This window comes from Sturnira hondurensis, unplaced genomic scaffold (assembly GCF_014824575.4).
Source record: "Sturnira hondurensis isolate 20B ecotype Veracruz unplaced genomic scaffold, ASM1482457v3 Scaffold0018525, whole genome shotgun sequence".
Classification (NCBI taxonomy): domain Eukaryota; kingdom Metazoa; phylum Chordata; class Mammalia; order Chiroptera; family Phyllostomidae; genus Sturnira; species Sturnira hondurensis.
The window spans coordinates 7630785-7648535 of NW_028091156.1; the positions used below are offsets into that span (position 1 = coordinate 7630785).

The following is a 17751-nucleotide window of genomic DNA, read 5'->3' on the forward strand; positions in this document are numbered from 1 at the left end:
CAAGTTACTCAATCTGGCACGAGAGATAGACGAGGAGACACTTGAAGTGCTGTGCTCTGAACACAGAGCACACTTGGAGCAGACAAACAAAAATATCAGGACTCTTCCGGCCCCACTTGGATAGGTGGCCTTCCTGAAAGGCTCCAGAGGACGCAACACTGACTCTGGCAGGTAGGACACTGAAGCCAGGGCCACTTGGGTAAAATTCAAGACCGGACACATGCGATGGTTGGGGCACTGAGAAGTCACAGCAGAAATCAAGGTCAGTGACTCCCTGTGGTCAGCAGTTCGCTAGGTTTGGAGGATGAGGTCCAGAAGAGGCAAACGGGCGATGGCTGGCCGCTATGGTTCTGAGCAAGCAGAGGCTCTGTGAATCAGGAGGACTAAGGAGTCAAAGGCAATCAACTGGTGAAAACCCAAAGAGACAAGGAGATTGAAAGGTATTTCCTTAACGTAGGGTGGTGGAGCAGTTTGCTTGTTTCAAAGCAAGTTTCAGCTTGCTCTGGTCAACTGGGAGTTACTCTTCAGGGTGCTGTGCTGAGACCATGTTTGGTGTGTGTGGGGGCTACCGTGACTGATCAGCAATGTCTGCCTGGATGCCTGGGCTGGGTGGGGCTGGGGTTGGCCATCTGTGGGCCATGTAGTTGTCATCTGTGGCCAGTCTGATGAAAAGGAGGCTGGCCCATGGATTCTAGGACGTGGCCTTCAACACCTCTCCACTGAATGACAAAGCAGGCTAGACCATGTGGCTTAGAATCTGATACTGTTTGAACAGGGGTGATTTTCCCCTTAGAAGGTCAGGGTTCACCTTCCTTAATTTCAAGACCCTTTAAGGATATGGTGTGTTCTAAACCCCCAAGCTATTTATGAACTGTGATCACTTTGCCACTAGCCTCCATGAATTTTTTGCCCTTTTATCCACTCGTTTTTTTTAAACATTGTTAACGTCATCGATATCATCCCCCAGATTTTTTTCCCTGAACACTGGGTGACTTTGGACTTCCTTCCACGCGGGCACTGGGCCGCCTTGGCTGTGAGGGCTGGTGGAGTGAATGGAAGCAGCCTCCCATGTGACCGGGGGCAGGAGTGTTTCTGGTGGCGTGGTGAAACGTGCGGTTTAAGAAAGGATTTGAGTAGATTTTGGTATGGCCCCTGGCAAGCGTGTCCCCCTTTACCACCATTAAAAATTGAGAATGTTTGCTATTTCCCAGGCTTCTTTGATGATACACCCAGAACTGCTGGTTGCTTCATCTAGTTCAGCCCAGAACCTGAGCAAGTGAGGACGTCTAAATGCACTTACTGTACGGGAAGCACCTGCAGCCCATTCTGCTTGCCTGGGCTTGAGCTGGTCTCTGCGGGTGTTGGCAGGAGGGTGCGGACAGTGTCGAGTTTGTGGCTAGTGTGTGTCGGGGTTTTGCTCAAAGCAGCCCTGCCCAGCCCCGCAAGTGGAAGGAAGCCCTCCTTCCTGTGTCCTGTTCTCTTGGAATATTCTTTTTACTGGTTTATTCAGATTCATTTCTGAGCCCTGGGGTGGGGAAATCAAGCTCATGCTTCATTCTTGTCCAAAATCTCTCTGACGGGTATGGTCCTTGCCTTTTAAAAGCCCCATTTCATTTACAGGTATGGGCTAACAAATACCTGTAATTTTAACTTACGTGCCATGCAGTCTGTCATAAATGTATTATCGTCATGCTCGTTTAAAAGGTGCATTTGGCTTAATCAAACAGAGCCCTAGCGAACCCCCTGAGCTGTGGGGAGCTGGGGAGCTGGAGAGACGGCACGTGTAGGAACAGATGGGGAATGACTACGAGGAGGTGGCTTCTAGGACAAAACCTAAAGGGTGACTGGAAGTTTCAAGGAAACAGTGGGGGGTTTGAGAGAGACGCCCAGGTTTGGACACAGTGGCAACTGTATCTGGCTTTGCTTGTTCATTTTTTTTTTTGCATAAGATAAGATTTTGTATGGCAAAAAAAAAAAAAGAAACAGAGAAATGAGGAAAAAAGCCAGGAAAATTTTTGTTTAATTGTGGAGAGACTTGAATACCAGTTTGAGATATTTGTTTTTGATTTGGTAAGTTATGGGGAAGTACTGAATTTTTTAAAGCATAGCAGTGATATTACCAGAGTCAGGAAAGGCAAGCTTTAAATAGAGTTTGTCTCGAATGGCCACTCTGTTTATGAAGATTTTTATCTATAGAAGCACATAAATATGTACATATAAATTTCTACAGCCAAAGGAAAAGGTTGTATTTTATGGCATAAAATTATATGTTGTTGGCTCTGACTCAGCAGTCATAAAATCTGACTATTTCCAAGCATAAGAAAGATGGAAAATACTCTATAACCTCTTAAATAATTGTATGGAGGCCAATCTTGTGGCCTTGTGCATAAGTAGCTAACACTGAATTTAGGGGAGTTTTTAAATATACATTTTAGCATTAAGTTTGGATATAAAAACAGACCATATATTGGATCAGTAACTTCTCTGAACTTTCTGTCTTCACTGTCTACAAGGAAGTGATCGTATGTGCATTTAAATGCAACTATTAAGGGGAACTTGAACCTCTTCCTCTGTCTGTTGCCTAATAAAACAAACTTTCCAAATGAAGGCCAAGGGCAATATCTATATATAAGTTTTGGCTCCCAGGTGAAAGGAGACTACTGCAGATCGGGTAGGGTCCTCTACTGAGGAAGCGCTGACATTTAATTCTGATGTGAGTAGTTATACTTGCAGCCTGAATACTGGCTGATATTGCTACTCGTAAAAATTAATACCATTGAAGCTGTTTATCAGAGGCAGAAAAGTAAGGAATCGTGCAAAATGCAGTGAACATGAGCAAGGGCTCTCTAATCAAGTATTCTTGGAAAGAGGAGGCTTGGTCCAGGGTGCGTGCCTCAGTGGGTTGAAGCCTTGTCCTGTACGCCAAAAGGTTGCAGGTTCGATCCCCAATTGGGATGCATACAGGAGGCAAATAATCAATGTTTCTCTCTTCCTCTCTCTCTTCCTCTTTCTCTCGCCTTTCCACTCGCTCTAAAATCAATAAACATATCCTCAGGTGAGGATAAAAATAAGAGTTAAAGATAAAACAGACTTGAAATACAAGGTCTGTCTTGAAGCTCTCTAGCCATGCAGTATGACAATAGAAACATTTACTGAAGGAGATACAAGGTACAAGAAACATTGTACATAGAACAGTAATGGCTCAGTCCCCTTCAAAGTAGGCACCTTGGAACCTCGCAGAGTTCTCCCAATTGCCACCAGCTGCCCCATCATATTTTCCTGAATCTCATCAATGATTTGAAATCTCTTCCCTTTCAAAGGTGACTTTAGTTTTGGGAAAAGCCAGAAGTTGCAGGGCACCAAATATAGGCTGTAGGGGGGGCTGATTTAACCTAGATGATTTGATATTTCGCCAAAAACCTCTGCACGAGATGTGATGCGAGAGTGGGTACATTGTTGTGATGGAGTTGCCAATCACCAGTTGTCCATAGCCGGGGCCTTCTGAATTATCTCAGTAGTTTCTATTCAAGCCTAACGCAAAATCTGATGCAGATTCATTGCTCTCCTGGCTCAGTCATTTTACACAAGACAGTGACACAGTACGCAGGCTCACTCACCAGGCGTCTAACACTCCCACTGCCTAGTGCAGTGAAGTCATTGTTGTTCATGCATGCGTCCCAGTCCACTCTCCTTGGCTGCCAGTTTATATCAATGTCACACGCAAACTGTTCTGGTTGTATTAACAATGGCTGGACTTTTTCTGGACAGACCTCATACTATTCTTCACTTACCTTTCATTGTAATGATATAACCTAACAGAATCCGCCTTCTTTTCCTTTTGGGTCCTAATATTAAGCCAGACAATTAACAGTGAGATTAGTGGAAGCTTGATTTCTGCCATAATATCTTCACTTAGGTTACAAAACAGATGCCCGTGTGGAAAATGACCGGTCTAATCAATATATCCAGATCTATTCAAACTGTCTTAATTGGTCCATTTAAAATAATTTTTCTGTACCAGGTAGGTGGTAAACAGAGGGAGGAGAAGACCAGTTTTTAAATCCTGATAGGTATATAGAAGGTGGTGAAAGCATACGATTAGGTAAAATCTATTACTTGCTGTTTTCACAGTGTTGCCCACTTCAGAGCGATCCCTGTGAGCTGGGCACAGTTCAAAGTCGAGCCAAGGAGAGTGTCAAGGTTAAGGCAGTAAAGCTGGAGCCTGGTCATGGTCCTAACGGGAGGGCAACAGAATTCAGAGCCAACGTCCCATGTCAGCAGAACTTCAGAGATAGCTGACCTTTCCAGAAAGATGGTTTGGGGAATTTTTGTCTCAAAAACCCCCTCTCCTGCTAAGTGAGGCTGCTTCTCCAGAAACTGAGGTCTTCCCATCTTCTGTCCCATGTTTGTCTAAGGTGAGATTGTTGATGCCTTCTGCAGAACTGTCAGCCCAGTTCACACTTAGCTAAATACTTGCAGGACTAGTCATAGAATCACTTTAAAAAAACTAACAAACAAGCAAAAACAAAAAAACAAAACAAAAACAACCCTGAAAGCACTGAGGCCAGGTGGTGTGTGTGTGTGTGTGTGTAGGATGTGTGTGGCATAAACTGAGGCCAGGTGGTGTGTGTGTGTGCGCGTGCGTGTTGCACACTGAGGGGCTTCTGGAGCTACGTGAAACAGGGAGGAACAGCAGAGGGGAGGCCTGACCTTCACACTGCCCTTCACTCCGAGAAGCTCCCCTTGATCTCTTGCATATCTAGTTCCCAAGTACCATTCCTTCAGAACAGTGGTTCCCAGCTTGAGAATTGAAATCTGTTGCTCAGGGATTATCACATTGAAAGACTTCTACTGCCCTGGCTGGTGTAGCTCAATGGATTGAGCGTGGGCCTGTGAAGCAAAGGGTTGCCGGTTTGATTCCCAGTCAGGGCACATGCCTGGGTTGCAGGCCAAGTCTCCAGTAGGGGATACATAAGAGGCAACCACACACTGATGTTTCTCTCCCACTTTCTCCTTTCCTTTCCCTCTCTCTAAAAATAAATAAAATATTTAAAAAAAAAGAAAGACTTCTACCGAAGCTCAGCATTTCTCCTTGTTTTTGGAAGAAAACACGTTTTTTATTCTTAGCAATGAAGGCTGCCATTTTGGTTGCCAGTCTCAGGATGTTGCATTTGTGTTTAATTTCTTCACAGACAACCTCATTCACCACAATCTAATTTGGTGTGTGATTTCGTTCTTAAAAGAGTAATTATATGGCCTCTATTTAATTTCTCTCAAAGGTGAAATAAGGTGAAGAAGACCCCCTGCCCCTCCCCACGCCAGGACACACAGCCCAACTTCACAGGCTTGGGAATTAAGGCCAGAAACACTGAGATTCCTAGGATGGAGCAGGTGCTGGGCTGATCATCCAAGCGCAGGTTAGTGGAGGAAGTTTAAGCAAGAGACGAGTGCACAGAATCTGTTACCATGGAGACTGGTGGATGCTCCTATGCATTAGGGAAGTTTGGAGAGTGGTAGGTAGTTGCTATTCCAACCAGCCAGGGAGTCCAGGAAGACCGATGAGCAGCGACCTTGGCTTTAGGGAAGGTCCGAGCACAGGATAAGCATTCGAAGGTCATGGTCAAGTACCCATGCCGAATGAAGGCTCCGGAGGTGAACAACTCAACCCAAATCCTGGCCCCACCACTTAACTAACTTATGGTTCTGACCAAGTTATTCAATCTCTCTAAATTCCAACTTCTGTGAATTCTAAAATATAAGATACTGCCTACCTTCTAGGGTTATTGAGTTGGAAAATAATACAGCAATCAGCACATGCTGGAACCATACAATGTCTTTTTAAAATTTGGTTACCAGGGTTATACCTAGAGCAAAGTGGGGATCCGATGATAGGAACAGGGACTTCGGCTGCTGGAGTTCCACATGCGATGAGCACAGGAGCAGAACAGCAAGGATAATGACATGACTTGTGGCTTTCTTGGGTCACCGCGGACTAGGGGTCAGGATGGACATTGCTCTCGGAATGGAGCTGGCTTTGCAGGTGGGTCCAGTGCGGTTGTTGGAAATGAGAGGATCCCTGCGACTAGCAATTAGATGGGATATTTAATTGTGCCAATGAATCTGCAGGGAATCCTGCTCAACCCGTGACCCTTCCAAAGTTCTTTCCTAGAGACTAAGACATAATGTGAACTTTCCCCAAGAGTTGTTACTCATCACGGAAGTGTCATCTATAAGGAGGAGCTTTATGATCAATCTCAAATCATAGAGTTTATAAAATTGCTTTTTCTGTTGCAACATTCAAAATGCCAGCTACGACATGGATTATGATTAGGAACACTGTTGCTTTTCCTCAGCTAATGATGCCGCTGTTTTCTTCCAATGCTTCCTACGTGAAGCGCAGGGCCCTGGACCACTCAACATTTGCTGCTGGAGAAACCTTGTCTCCCTCAACGTCCAGTTCAAGACACTCCATTCTGTGGCTTTAAGACCTTACTTGGGGACTGGTCAGCTCACAGGATAATGATACCTCACTCACGTAGACTGTTATCAGTTAGCTACAGCGTGCTTTGCCCCTTTGATCTCATTTTTATCTCCCTCCCCAAATATTTTCTCTCATTCCGTAGGCTGCTTTTTGATTTTCTTGGTTTGCTTCTTTTGCTAAGCAAAAGCTTTTTAGTTCAATGTAACCCCACTTATTTATTTTTGCTTTTGTTGCTTGTGCTTTGGGGTTTATGTCCATAAAATCATCGCCAAGGCCAATGTTAAGAAGCTTTTTTCCTGTTTTCTTCTAGGAGTTGTATGGCTTTAGGTCTTACATTTAGGTCTTTAACACATTTCGAGTTAATTTCTGTGAGTGGTATAGTGTCTAGTTATGCTGTTTTGCATGTGACTATCTAGTTTTCCCAGTGCTATTTATCAAAGAGACTAGAATTGTCTTCATCTTTTTTCCATCGAGAATTCTCTGCTCCCACAACTGACCCCCAGTTCTCAGAGTCACTGGCTGGTCGAACCCCTGCAAGTTCCCTAATCTCTTTGTGTTGTGGTTTCCATGCTTTCAAAATGGAAATAGTAACAATTTATAGGGTTGTTGTAAGAGTTACGTGAGTAGTGCAAGCACAATGATATTTAGAACTGGCACGTAGTAATATCTTAGTAAACATTGCTTTAAAGCACACAGAGTGGGAAGGAAAAAATATGGAGGGGGAATCAACATGACTTTCTAACCGAATGAATATGCCTGTGAATGTGTATTTGTCAGAGGGCGGGTAGAGTAAGGTGGAAGGAAGAATGCGAGTTAAACTTGGACTTAATGATCCTGCAGATAATTGGTGACTTGGGCCAAGACTGGGAGCAGAGAAATTAGCATGAAAATGAGGAGTTGAGCCGGTACGTAATTCAAGTTTGCAGCTGGTCAGTTTGAAATGGTAGTGGGCATCTGGTAAGCAAGGAGGTTGGGACTTCAGATCTAGAGTTTATGATTTAAGAATGGTTAACATGTAAGTATAAAAATAATATTTCATATTTATTACAAGTGGTGAGTACTGTCCTAAACATTTTATATACACATCACTGAATCCCCTCATGACCATGAGGGGTAGGCCTTATGAATAACTGCCATATTCTGCCATGTATAATGTGCAGTTTTTGCCAAACTTTTGAGGGAAAAATAAGGATGTGCTTTATACATGGGTGTAATGATTACATACCATGGGTATAATAATGGGTATGATAACCCATGAGTAAAACTCCTGTTTTGTAATGGGAGTTTGCATTATACATGGCAAAATATGGGTACATGCACAGGTGGGGGAAAGTCAAACAGAGCAGGTGAGTAACTTGTCCCAAGTCACCTGATTAAGTAGTCTGTTAGCAACATTGGACTCCAGGCCATTTTGTTCCAGAGCCTACATTCTGTATTGTTCTTTAAGACTGTCTCCAAGGCCACGGTCGAAGTCAGGAGGTTGGTCAAGAGAGCATGGTGGGAGACAGGAGGTGCCCAGTAGAGATGTTCTGGACCTCTCCTTTCATACCCTCACTGGCCTTCTCATTCATTCCCAGCAGGTTCCTCTTTGTAAAACAAAACAGTCAGGGCTCAGGTGACCTTAGGTGAGTGAATGAGTGATCGGATGTTAGAGGACCAGGCTTTGTGTCCACAGAGGACAGGAAAGTTAACCGGTCAGGCGAGGTTTCCCACGTCAAGCCTGCCCTTTCAACAAGGCCCTGAACAGAGGTCACAAACATCTCTGAGCCGCTGCCCGGGAAGTGGGGGGCAGCTGGGCGTGTTTTCAGCAAATGCCTGGGAGACTCTGGTGGGCGGTGCCTGGGGCGGAACAGTGCTATTTTTGTCACATAAGGTGCAGCCATAAAGGAATGATGCTGGTTTTCTTGTGTGAGTCCTAAACCAGCCGTGAAAGTGATTTTAAAAGAGGAATTCCCAAAATGTTTCAAGCAATCACAGGATCACTAAGGTAATTACATGTCCTCCCCAAGTGCCTGTTTTGTGGAGAAATGCGCATTTGGATATGCAGTTTCTGGAGTGTTTAATAAATACCACTGTCTTCAGTAAAAGAGCCTCACGTCATAAATGTGGTTCTTCCAGATAAAAAGGGAAGCACAGGAGAGCTGAGCAGTCATCTGACCTGCATTTGCTGCCACGTCATTGTGACTCTGTGCTGGGGGGGGAACCGGTCATGCGGGTCGTTTTCTGAGCGCCGAGGCCATCATCGTCCCAGCTTACATTTGACTTGTTCACAGCACTTGACCTTGACAGGGAACAGCTCTACACTGGTACCAAGCCTCGTAATGACAGAGTGGAGCCCTCATAACACGGGGAAGGACCCAGCTAAGCCTGTGCTGTGGACTAACTTCCATTAGAATTCTATAGGGCGTTTCTCAGAATGTGGTTTGACCCGTAGAGAATCTCAGTCCAGGCCATGGCTACCACTGCACCTCCAGGGTCTCCTGGATTGTTATGTCTTGGCTTCGTCTGGTTTGGGCAGATGGGAAATAGTTTCCTGGCCTGACCCAGTGGGCCTCCTTGCAGTGGGTTCATGGCCAGCTGCATGTTTACATTAGGTTTCCCAGATACTGTTAGAGAGATCTACCCTGTATACTTCACCCCACGACAATTACACAGAAAATTAAAAAGAATCAATTCCAGTTTAACAGTCTTTTTGCTTAAACAACGTTTTGCTCTGCTTACAGGTCTAATTGCATTAATTCTCATTTTATTTTTCTATACAGTAGGGATCCTATCCACTTCATTAGATTATTGCAAGGGAGAGCTAGAATTAGAAAAGATACCGTTAACTGTAGAGAAGGTACCTTCATTTGAATCTCTCCCGGGCCCCATTTCCCTTTGGCCATTCATTCATTTATTTCTTCAATACACCTGCGCTGCCACTTTGTCCCTGAGCATGCTGAAAGTTCCTTATTTTTTGTTCCATTATCTAGTAACTGATCGTAACAATAATAATAATAATAATAATAATAATGATGAATAACTATGCAACTCTGTAGGGTTGTTGAAGATTAAATAAAATTAGTTATTGAAGCACTTTCTAAATTATAAAGAACTACCAATGCACATCTGTGTGTGCTTTTTTATGTTTTGTTTTTGTTCTTTTGGTACTTGGGATGAGTCGGTCCTCTGTTACTATCATCTCAGGTCTGGGCTTCGTTTACAGTTTGCCGCAGGAGGGTTGGCGGTGAAGAACTAAGCATCCTGGGCCCGTGGAAGAGTGAAGAACTGCCATACCCTGGACCAGAATTCAAAACGAGGGCCTCGAGAGCATCAGGCTCCGATTACACAGGCTCACTGGTCACAGGCGCTTCTCTAGCCAGTGGTTTTCAAATTCTGGTGCCCGCTGGCGTAAGTTGGGGTTAAAAAAAAATACCTCTGCAGGCCTGCAGCCCTCAGACATTCTGACTTCGCTGCTATGGGGTGTGGAGTGAGCGCCAGGCTTTCCAGAAGCTTCCCAATGTGTCTCCAGTGGGCAGTGAAGTTGGAGAGTATGGACATAGGCTACTCCTGGGGGCCTCTTTTTAAAAATATTTTATTTATTTATCTTTAGAGGGGAAGAGAAGGAGAGAAGTATCAATGTATGGTTGCCTCTCCTGAGTCCTCTGCTGGGAACCGGCCTGCAACCCAGGCATGTGCCCTGACTGGGAATCGAACTACGATCGTGTGGTTCGCAAGCCCGAGCTCAGTCCACTGAGCTACACCAGCCAGGGCATCCGGGGAACCTCTTTTTAGCAGCCTGATCAAGGGAAAAGCTTAGAAAGTTGATCACAGTTACAAATGGATGGATCTGATTCTTTATTTTCTTCTTCTGGGAAGGTGAATTGGCAAGAACGTAGAAAGGGCGGGAGGAGAATTTTCTTTCCTCTGGCTGCCTACTTTGACAAGGCATTATCTCATTTAATCCTCCCACTGACTCTGAGAACTACATGTTCTTCTACTCCATCTTGAAGACGTAAGAACTGATCCTAGAGAGCTCAACACCATGCCTCAGGAATGTAAAGGGGGATATTTGGTTCCACTTTCTGTGTTTTCCCCCACCACACTGGGTGGTCCGTCACCCATCTATGAGCGCCCTCACCCCATTCTTCCTTCTCTTCCGAGCTTTCTGGCAAAACCTGCTGTCGAGCATTTATATACTGGTGTCAAATGAAGTCCGTGTTAACTTTTTATTTGGAAGGGGGCTGTTTTGCATTTTAAGCTTAACTAGGATTGGGGACTGACATACTTTATTTCCTTATAATAACTGTACACCTAAGGTAGCATCGACAAGTAAAAGTGGGAGTTTTACGAGAGTGGCCCTTTTGGAGCCAAGGGCCCATGCCACAGAGCCTGCAGCCTGTCGGTGAGCTGGCTTGGCCCTCTCTGCTTCCTGGATTCAGTCAAGACTTTTCCTGGAATAGGAGCAGATGCAGGCAAATGCTCTCCCCTGATACCAGCTTATTCATTTCGCATTTATGGAGTACCTACTGTGTGCTAGGTCCTTGGGGTAAATAATAATGAAAGCATCTGTTAGACTAAAGGCATTTACCTAAATGGAACAGCACAGCCAGGTGTATTAACCAAAAATAAAGGTGATAAGTAAAATCATAGAAGTGTGTTGATGGAGTTGGAAAGGAAGGAGGGAAGGACTCCACTGGGCAGTCACAGGGAGGAAAGGGGTAGGTGGTGTCCCTAAAATGGTCATCAAGGAGGTGACTTTTGAAGTGTGCAGCTGGGCTCACCTGCCCCTCCCCTTTGGTGATTGCCTGCACTCCAAGACTCAGTGGCCATTCCCTGCGGACAGCAGGGCAGACATGGAAGGGGAAGTCCAGGTAGTAAGAAGCCAAATGACTCTCCCAGGGTCGTGAAAGCAGGGAGAGGTAGAAATTAGACTCACACTCAGTGTCTTGATGCCAAGTTCAATGTTCTTTCCATGACTTTACCAACTTTACTCTGCTGGTTCAGCAACTGGCAGGGCCACACAGCTGGGAGCATAGTTGTTAACTTGTGGCATCAGGTGACATCGAGATTATTTTTCCAGTTGAAGCTGGAACTCTTTCTCCCTCCTGCGCACAGGCAGTGAATGTGTGATCACAGATGGGAACACAGCCGTGATGTCTAACCACTGTGCTGAACACCGGAAATGAATACAAAATAATGCTGAATGGAAAATGTAATTGAAAAAAATTTTTAAAAAAAGAAAAGAAAGCCTCAAGATGAAAGAACTCCAGAAAACCCCAGATGCACAGTAAAACCTGAGATATATAGTTCTATTCAGAAATTTATGGAACAAATACAGGTGTCTATAAATATTTAAAATCACCAACACTATTTTGCCTGGAGTGTCATATAATTTTATATTTTGCAAATTAGATTTTATTCAAATAAATGCAATCTTATTTCAGATGCTCCTAAATCATTTATATTCATAATTTCCCCTCATCTTTATCACCAGCATAAGCCACAGAAGATCCACCCAAGACTCACAAGTAGGTTTCTCCAGCCACAGATCTCTTCAAAACAACTCAGAGGGCCCTGGAATCTGGCTGTTCCACAGCCCTTAAGCCCAACACGTCCCAAACCAAACTCACTGATTTCTTACCACAGCCGTTCTCTGCACCTCTCAGACATCCTATCAGTAAGTCAGCTGCCAAAGGCAGGCACTAAAGTCTCTTGATTCCAGTTTCCTGCCAGATATTCCTCCAGTCTTCCTCCCCGTACCTCACCACCAGGATTCTGCTTTACGCCTCATTCTTTGCCGGTAGCAGCTACAGTGGGCTGAGATGCACTCCCCAAGCAGGGCGCATTCTCCCACACTACTCCCCCTTTCTTAGCGCGCAAGGTCCACAAGGTCCAGCCAGCGTCCACAGAACCAGAAACCTCTTCTTGCTTAAATTCAATATTCCAACCTTTCTAAAAGCTGGTGCATTTTCCCTTTTCATTTAAGTAAAATACCTTGAAAAGATATGTTTGATTATTGATGTCTTTATTGTGTTTTAAGGCCACCACTCTGAATATTGGCGATTATCATATACTGTCCAGGTTGTAGTCAGATTGGCATTCGGCTTATGTGATTGTGTTATTCTCTGTTTTAAAATAAGATATTCCTGTACCAGTACTTCCTGACCTCTCAGGAGTCACGAACCCTTCTGAGAATGTGAGCAAAGTGACAGGTCTTCTCTTGAGAATAGTGCACGTGCATGTGTGTGTGCGCACACACACACACACACACACACACACATGCATTTGGCCTTCAACTTGAAGACTTTCTTAATTTATCCACAGGTGCCAAGAGCTATCGTGAAATCTTGATTGAGGACCCCTGCATTATATGAGATCATCCTCATTGTTTGCATGCCAGAGGCATGGTATAAATTTCTATTTCAAGTAAATGTTCTAAAGAACTTGGCCCTAGCTGAGTTATGAGCTGTAATACTTTCCCACAGTTTGTATCATGTCTTTTGCTTCTGGACTGGGACAGGGTAACTGATCTGTAAAGACATGCTGACTCTGCCCTTAACTACCTGAGGACATCATGAAGTCCTGTAACCACCAAGGTATAGCAGAAATCAGCCTAGATTCCCAGCCGGGAAACCTGAATTCCTGGGTTCCTGGGCTCTCCTGATTTCACGTTTCTTCAGAAACACAACTCTGGTGTAAAATAAGCCACATCTGCCGTGATGTTTCTAGGTATTGGTGGAGCACCTTCCCTTCGGCTATTTCACTGACCCTAACAAACACTTGGTGAGAAGGTTGATGCGTTGTGAGCATCCAGTGTGTAGACATAAGGACAGGATCGCAGAGGGAGGCTAACTCGAAGTCAGTTACATCAGGAAATATGAAAGAGGTCCCGATCTGACTCTAACCCCCAAGGAGACCTGCCCTCTTCAGCTACTTCATGGCTTAATCCAAGGTGTGCATGAGCCTAAGACATCCAGGCACAAATGGTTGGATTCATCCATTCATATCAAATGGAGTCTCTATAGCAATCTGATTATTCTAGAAAGAGAGCTGTGAGAAGCATGAATGAGGGCTAATAACATATGGTTATATGATGGGCTACTGATACACTCAGTTTTTAATCATTTTATGTCAAATAAGTAGGACCATCTTGGCAAAGGTAAATTTGAACGTGTTTTTGTATATAAATTAAACACATTTTTAAACCTTCATCCAAGGGTATGTTTATTGATTTTAGAGGGGGGGGGAGGGAGAGAGAAACATAGATGTGAGAGAGAAACACCCATCAGTTGCCTCCTGGATGCATCTTGACCAAGGTTCAAACCCACATCCCAGGTATGTGCCCAGACGAGGAATCAATCCTGCAAGCTTTTGGTGTATGGGACAGTGCTCCAACCAGCTGAGCCACCTCGCCAAAGCTGTAGAGAGATTTTTCCCCCCTGAGCTACACTTCACTATGCTAGGAATTAGAAATACGATCTTTGCTCATGGTACCTGAGCTCCCAGCATACTTCTTGTATCCTCCAAGAAAACCAGTTTTACTAGGTGAAACCCTTCTTTCTCTCTCTCTCATACCCTGGTTAGACTTGCAGAAGCTTAGAGCTGGACAAAACTTGGGAATTGGTTGAATATCCCTTGTGTAAGAAGGAAACTGAGGCCTGGGATGATTAATATGCCAGAGGACACACACAGCTGGCCTGTCACAATCCCAACACAAGATCACAGGCCTCCTGACTTATTTTTTTTTACTTTTTAAGTATAAAACTTAATTTTTTGACACATGAATTTCAATATATCGCAGGGAAAGGCTCACAACAGCTAAAAATCACAGTAAGTTTACAATTGCTTTCCAAATACTACAGTTACACACACACACACACACACACACACACACACTTTTCCTGCCCCTGCACATCCCCATTAAATTCTACCTCATCCAAATAAGCTTGTAAAATTAAACAACTTTGATCTTACTTGGTTATTTTACAGGGACTGTCTGAAATATGGGGAAATTAGCTTGCAGTTTCTCCAGTTAAAGGATAAAACTGTGCTACATAAAACTTTCAATTTCTGTCGCATTGAAAATTGGCACCCTAGCTCTCCAAAGGGCAGTATGTTGTCAATTAGTGCATCAGAAGCTATTTGATGAGAGCCAATGTTGTATTTGGCACCGTGTTAAGCATATTGGAAGAGTCAGGGAAAAATTGCATAATCCCATCTGAAAGGAATCGAGAGAGGAAGAGGAGTAAAAAAGAAGTCCCACAGATAGTTGAGTGCCAATGATGTCATATGTAAAAGGGAATGTTGTGGAACAGAGACAGACAGTGATCGATACACCCAAGAATAGTAAATAATGGCTTTGTGGACAAAGTAGGATTCTAACTTGGCCTTCACTGATGCATTGAATTGGAACAGCAAAGAGGTAGACCGGGGTGTCGAGTGCTTGGGCAATGACATTGGAGTAGGAGTTAACACTGGATGGGAGATGGGCAGTGGGTGACAAGCCAGAGCCAAACACGCAAGGTTCCAGTCATTGGAAAGACAGTTGAATAGGCAGGGAGGTACGCGGGCGGAAGAGAGCTTGATCATGAAGACTTAAGGCATCTGACTTCGAATCCGGGCTGTGTAACCTTGGGCAAATTCCTTGACTTCTCTGCGCCTCTATTCCCTGCATAAAATGGCAACAGCAACAATTCGTCTGTCACACTGTTGCTGGGAAGATTTAGATGTACAAGTTCTGTGCGCGAGGAAAGGTTAGAACAGGGCCTTCCAAGTGCTCTCTCCACCTCCGCCAGCATGTCACGCCCTTGGGTTTTCTCTGGGAAGTTAAAGTGAACAGGCCACAACAGTATTAACTAGCATATTTAGGGCGAAGCCAGAAAATAAAGACTTGAATGTAGAGGCTGAGGAGTCTGAACCCGAATGAACAACAGGCAGCTGGTCATAGGCCTAACAAGACTCCGAGAAGCCGGGCTAGGAAGGAGCTATTTGAATGTCCAGGGAACCTGAGCACCCTGCCTGTCCCCTTTGCTGGTTGCTTGAACACCTCAGCCCCAGGGAAAGAAACCACTAGACTGCCTGTACTGGCGTGCAGAAGGGTGACAAACAGCGTGGAAAGCATTTGTCTGAAAAAAAAAAAAAAGGATTTCCAGGGATTAAAGTGAGTCACATTTTTATGGTTCTTTCTCTTTGCAGTGGGCCTTGCAGGACCCAGTTCTGAGGTTAATAAGTACAAAGCTGGAGAACCAGGCTGGTAGATTGAATATTAACGAGCTCCTCTTGGATAGTTACTGCAAGTTATCAGTAACACAGAGGGATGGATGATGGCTTCCGGGTTCTGGCCTTGTTTGGAATCTTCCTGGGCACTGATAACCCCTTGGCCCTGGCCGGGGCGGCCCAGCTCTTCCTCTGGCTTTCCAAGGGGACTGATTAGCAGGGCCCGGGAGCTAAGTGTCCAGTTACTAAGAGTGGCGAGGCCCCATTCAAGTTTTGGAACTGGTCTGCTAGTCAGTAGTATTCTGAGACTGCCTGAGGTTTAAGGGAGGGAAGCTCTTCTCTGGTTCTTATCGTCTGGTCTTTGCACAGTGGCAGTGTCTTCCCCATGGAATGTGCTAGGGATTCTTGGTCTGTGACTCTGAGGGGAGGAGATCTAACAAACTACTTGCTGTTTTCACTCAACTGAGCCAACCTCTGAGTCAGGTAAATGACTCTGAGTCCTCTGGCAGCCATACTTGGTCTCAGGTGAGTTTGAAAGTCTTTGCTTTTCAGATTTGACACTCTCCTCCAAGCTTTTATCATTATTATTATTATTATTATTATTATTATTACAGCCTTGGCTTTTGTTGTCATCGTTCATAAAGTTGGAATCAGCAGAAACAGTGATGTTACCAGTGCTCCATGGTGACCAAGGTCAACAAGAGACCTGCAAGTCTGGGGAGGCGGGTCCTAAACCCATTCTGGACTCCACGTGGGGCATTAAGGATAAAGCGGAGCGAACTGTTTACCCCAACAGACACTCCATATTTATTTTTCTGTACGATACTCATGGTGGTGACATACACAATATTGTGATGGACAGACACTACGGAAGACACACCGAACACCATACCGACGCCTCGAACTCTGTTATCACAAAGACACGTGATCTCTGCCCTGTCCGCCCTTGGACCACCTCAGACACATTTTCATGTTCCCAGAGTAAATGTTCAGGGTTCTGCTTGAGACGTTCCCCACTGATTCTAGCAAACATCATTCCCAAAATGACAAATACAGTGATTCGCCAGCAATAATCTCTTTGTATTTAAAAAAAAAACAAAACAAAACTTTTCTGGCTGTTGTACAAGAATTCAGTTAAAAGCCAGTTATCCCTTCTGTCCTTTTAGACTCCCCTGGTGGGTCAGGTGCCGGGAGTCCCCCCAGTTTCCCACTGTACAGCTCCTCACACAGGGGCTGGGGTGCCCCTCTGTCTCTGTCTCTCTCTCCCCTGCCCCCTCCCCACGTGGAAAAGGCTTTAAAGAACATCTCTAGGAGACAGAAATAGCTCCAGTTGTGAGAGGCCTACACCCTGGGAAGGCAACAGAGAGATGCAAGTCAGCAAGTGGCAGCCGCGAGCATGAGTGCCCCGCGGCGCGCGGATGCCTCTGGCTGTCCTGGTGCCGAGTCGCTGCCTGGGCCCGGTGGGTAGAAAGGAAACTGGTTTGCCTGCGGTGGGCGGTGGGTCGCGCCGGTTTGGGTCCGGGAGTCCAAGGGATGATGGAAATCCCAGCATTCGGGGCTGCGGCGGGGGAGGGGGGGGGGCGCTGACGCTGGCTCCGGCTTCCCCTCCCCCCAGGTTTTTAAAATTTATTTTGCCCAGGCGGGGATTGGCGACGGTCAAAAGGGAAGCAGTTGGCACTGAATGTCACCCTGAAGGTAAAATGAAAGACAAAAGATGAACGCATGCTTGCTTTCCGTTTGCAGAGGCTGCGCGGCGGCGGGAGCAGCAGGATTTAAAGGGGCAAAAAACCCACACGCCCAGACACACACCCAGAGGTGCCAATTATGCAAACGCGCAATAACGCAATCGAATCATGACAGTGCCGGGAAGTCTTTTTTCCCATAAAAAATATCGGTATTTATTTTTTTAAAGAAAGAGCCAGAGGGGGAGAGAAACGCATGCAAACAGAAACGTGCACATACCACGTAACCACCCGAGGAGAACCTGGCAGCCTCTCTCGTCTTCTGCCAAGTTATCATTGAGAAAACAGACAGGCATCATGACGTCCTGGGTCACAGGGAGTGCGGACCGA

General features: G+C 45.2%; 1 protein-coding gene and 1 long non-coding RNA gene across 3 annotated transcripts in view; one reads left to right on the forward strand and one right to left on the reverse strand.

Moving 5' to 3' along the window:
- The window catches only part of ESRRG (estrogen related receptor gamma), a 511461-nt gene that overhangs the window by 17679 nt on the left and 476031 nt on the right, over positions 1-17751 (forward strand). The gene's annotated exons all lie outside the window — the stretch shown is intronic.
- LOC119003214 (uncharacterized) lies at positions 11408-17723 on the reverse strand. Its single transcript, XR_005069902.1, has 2 exons — positions 17642-17723; positions 11408-11568 (listed from the first exon to the last, which is right to left on the reverse strand). It is a non-coding gene; the product is annotated as an uncharacterized LOC119003214 (long non-coding RNA).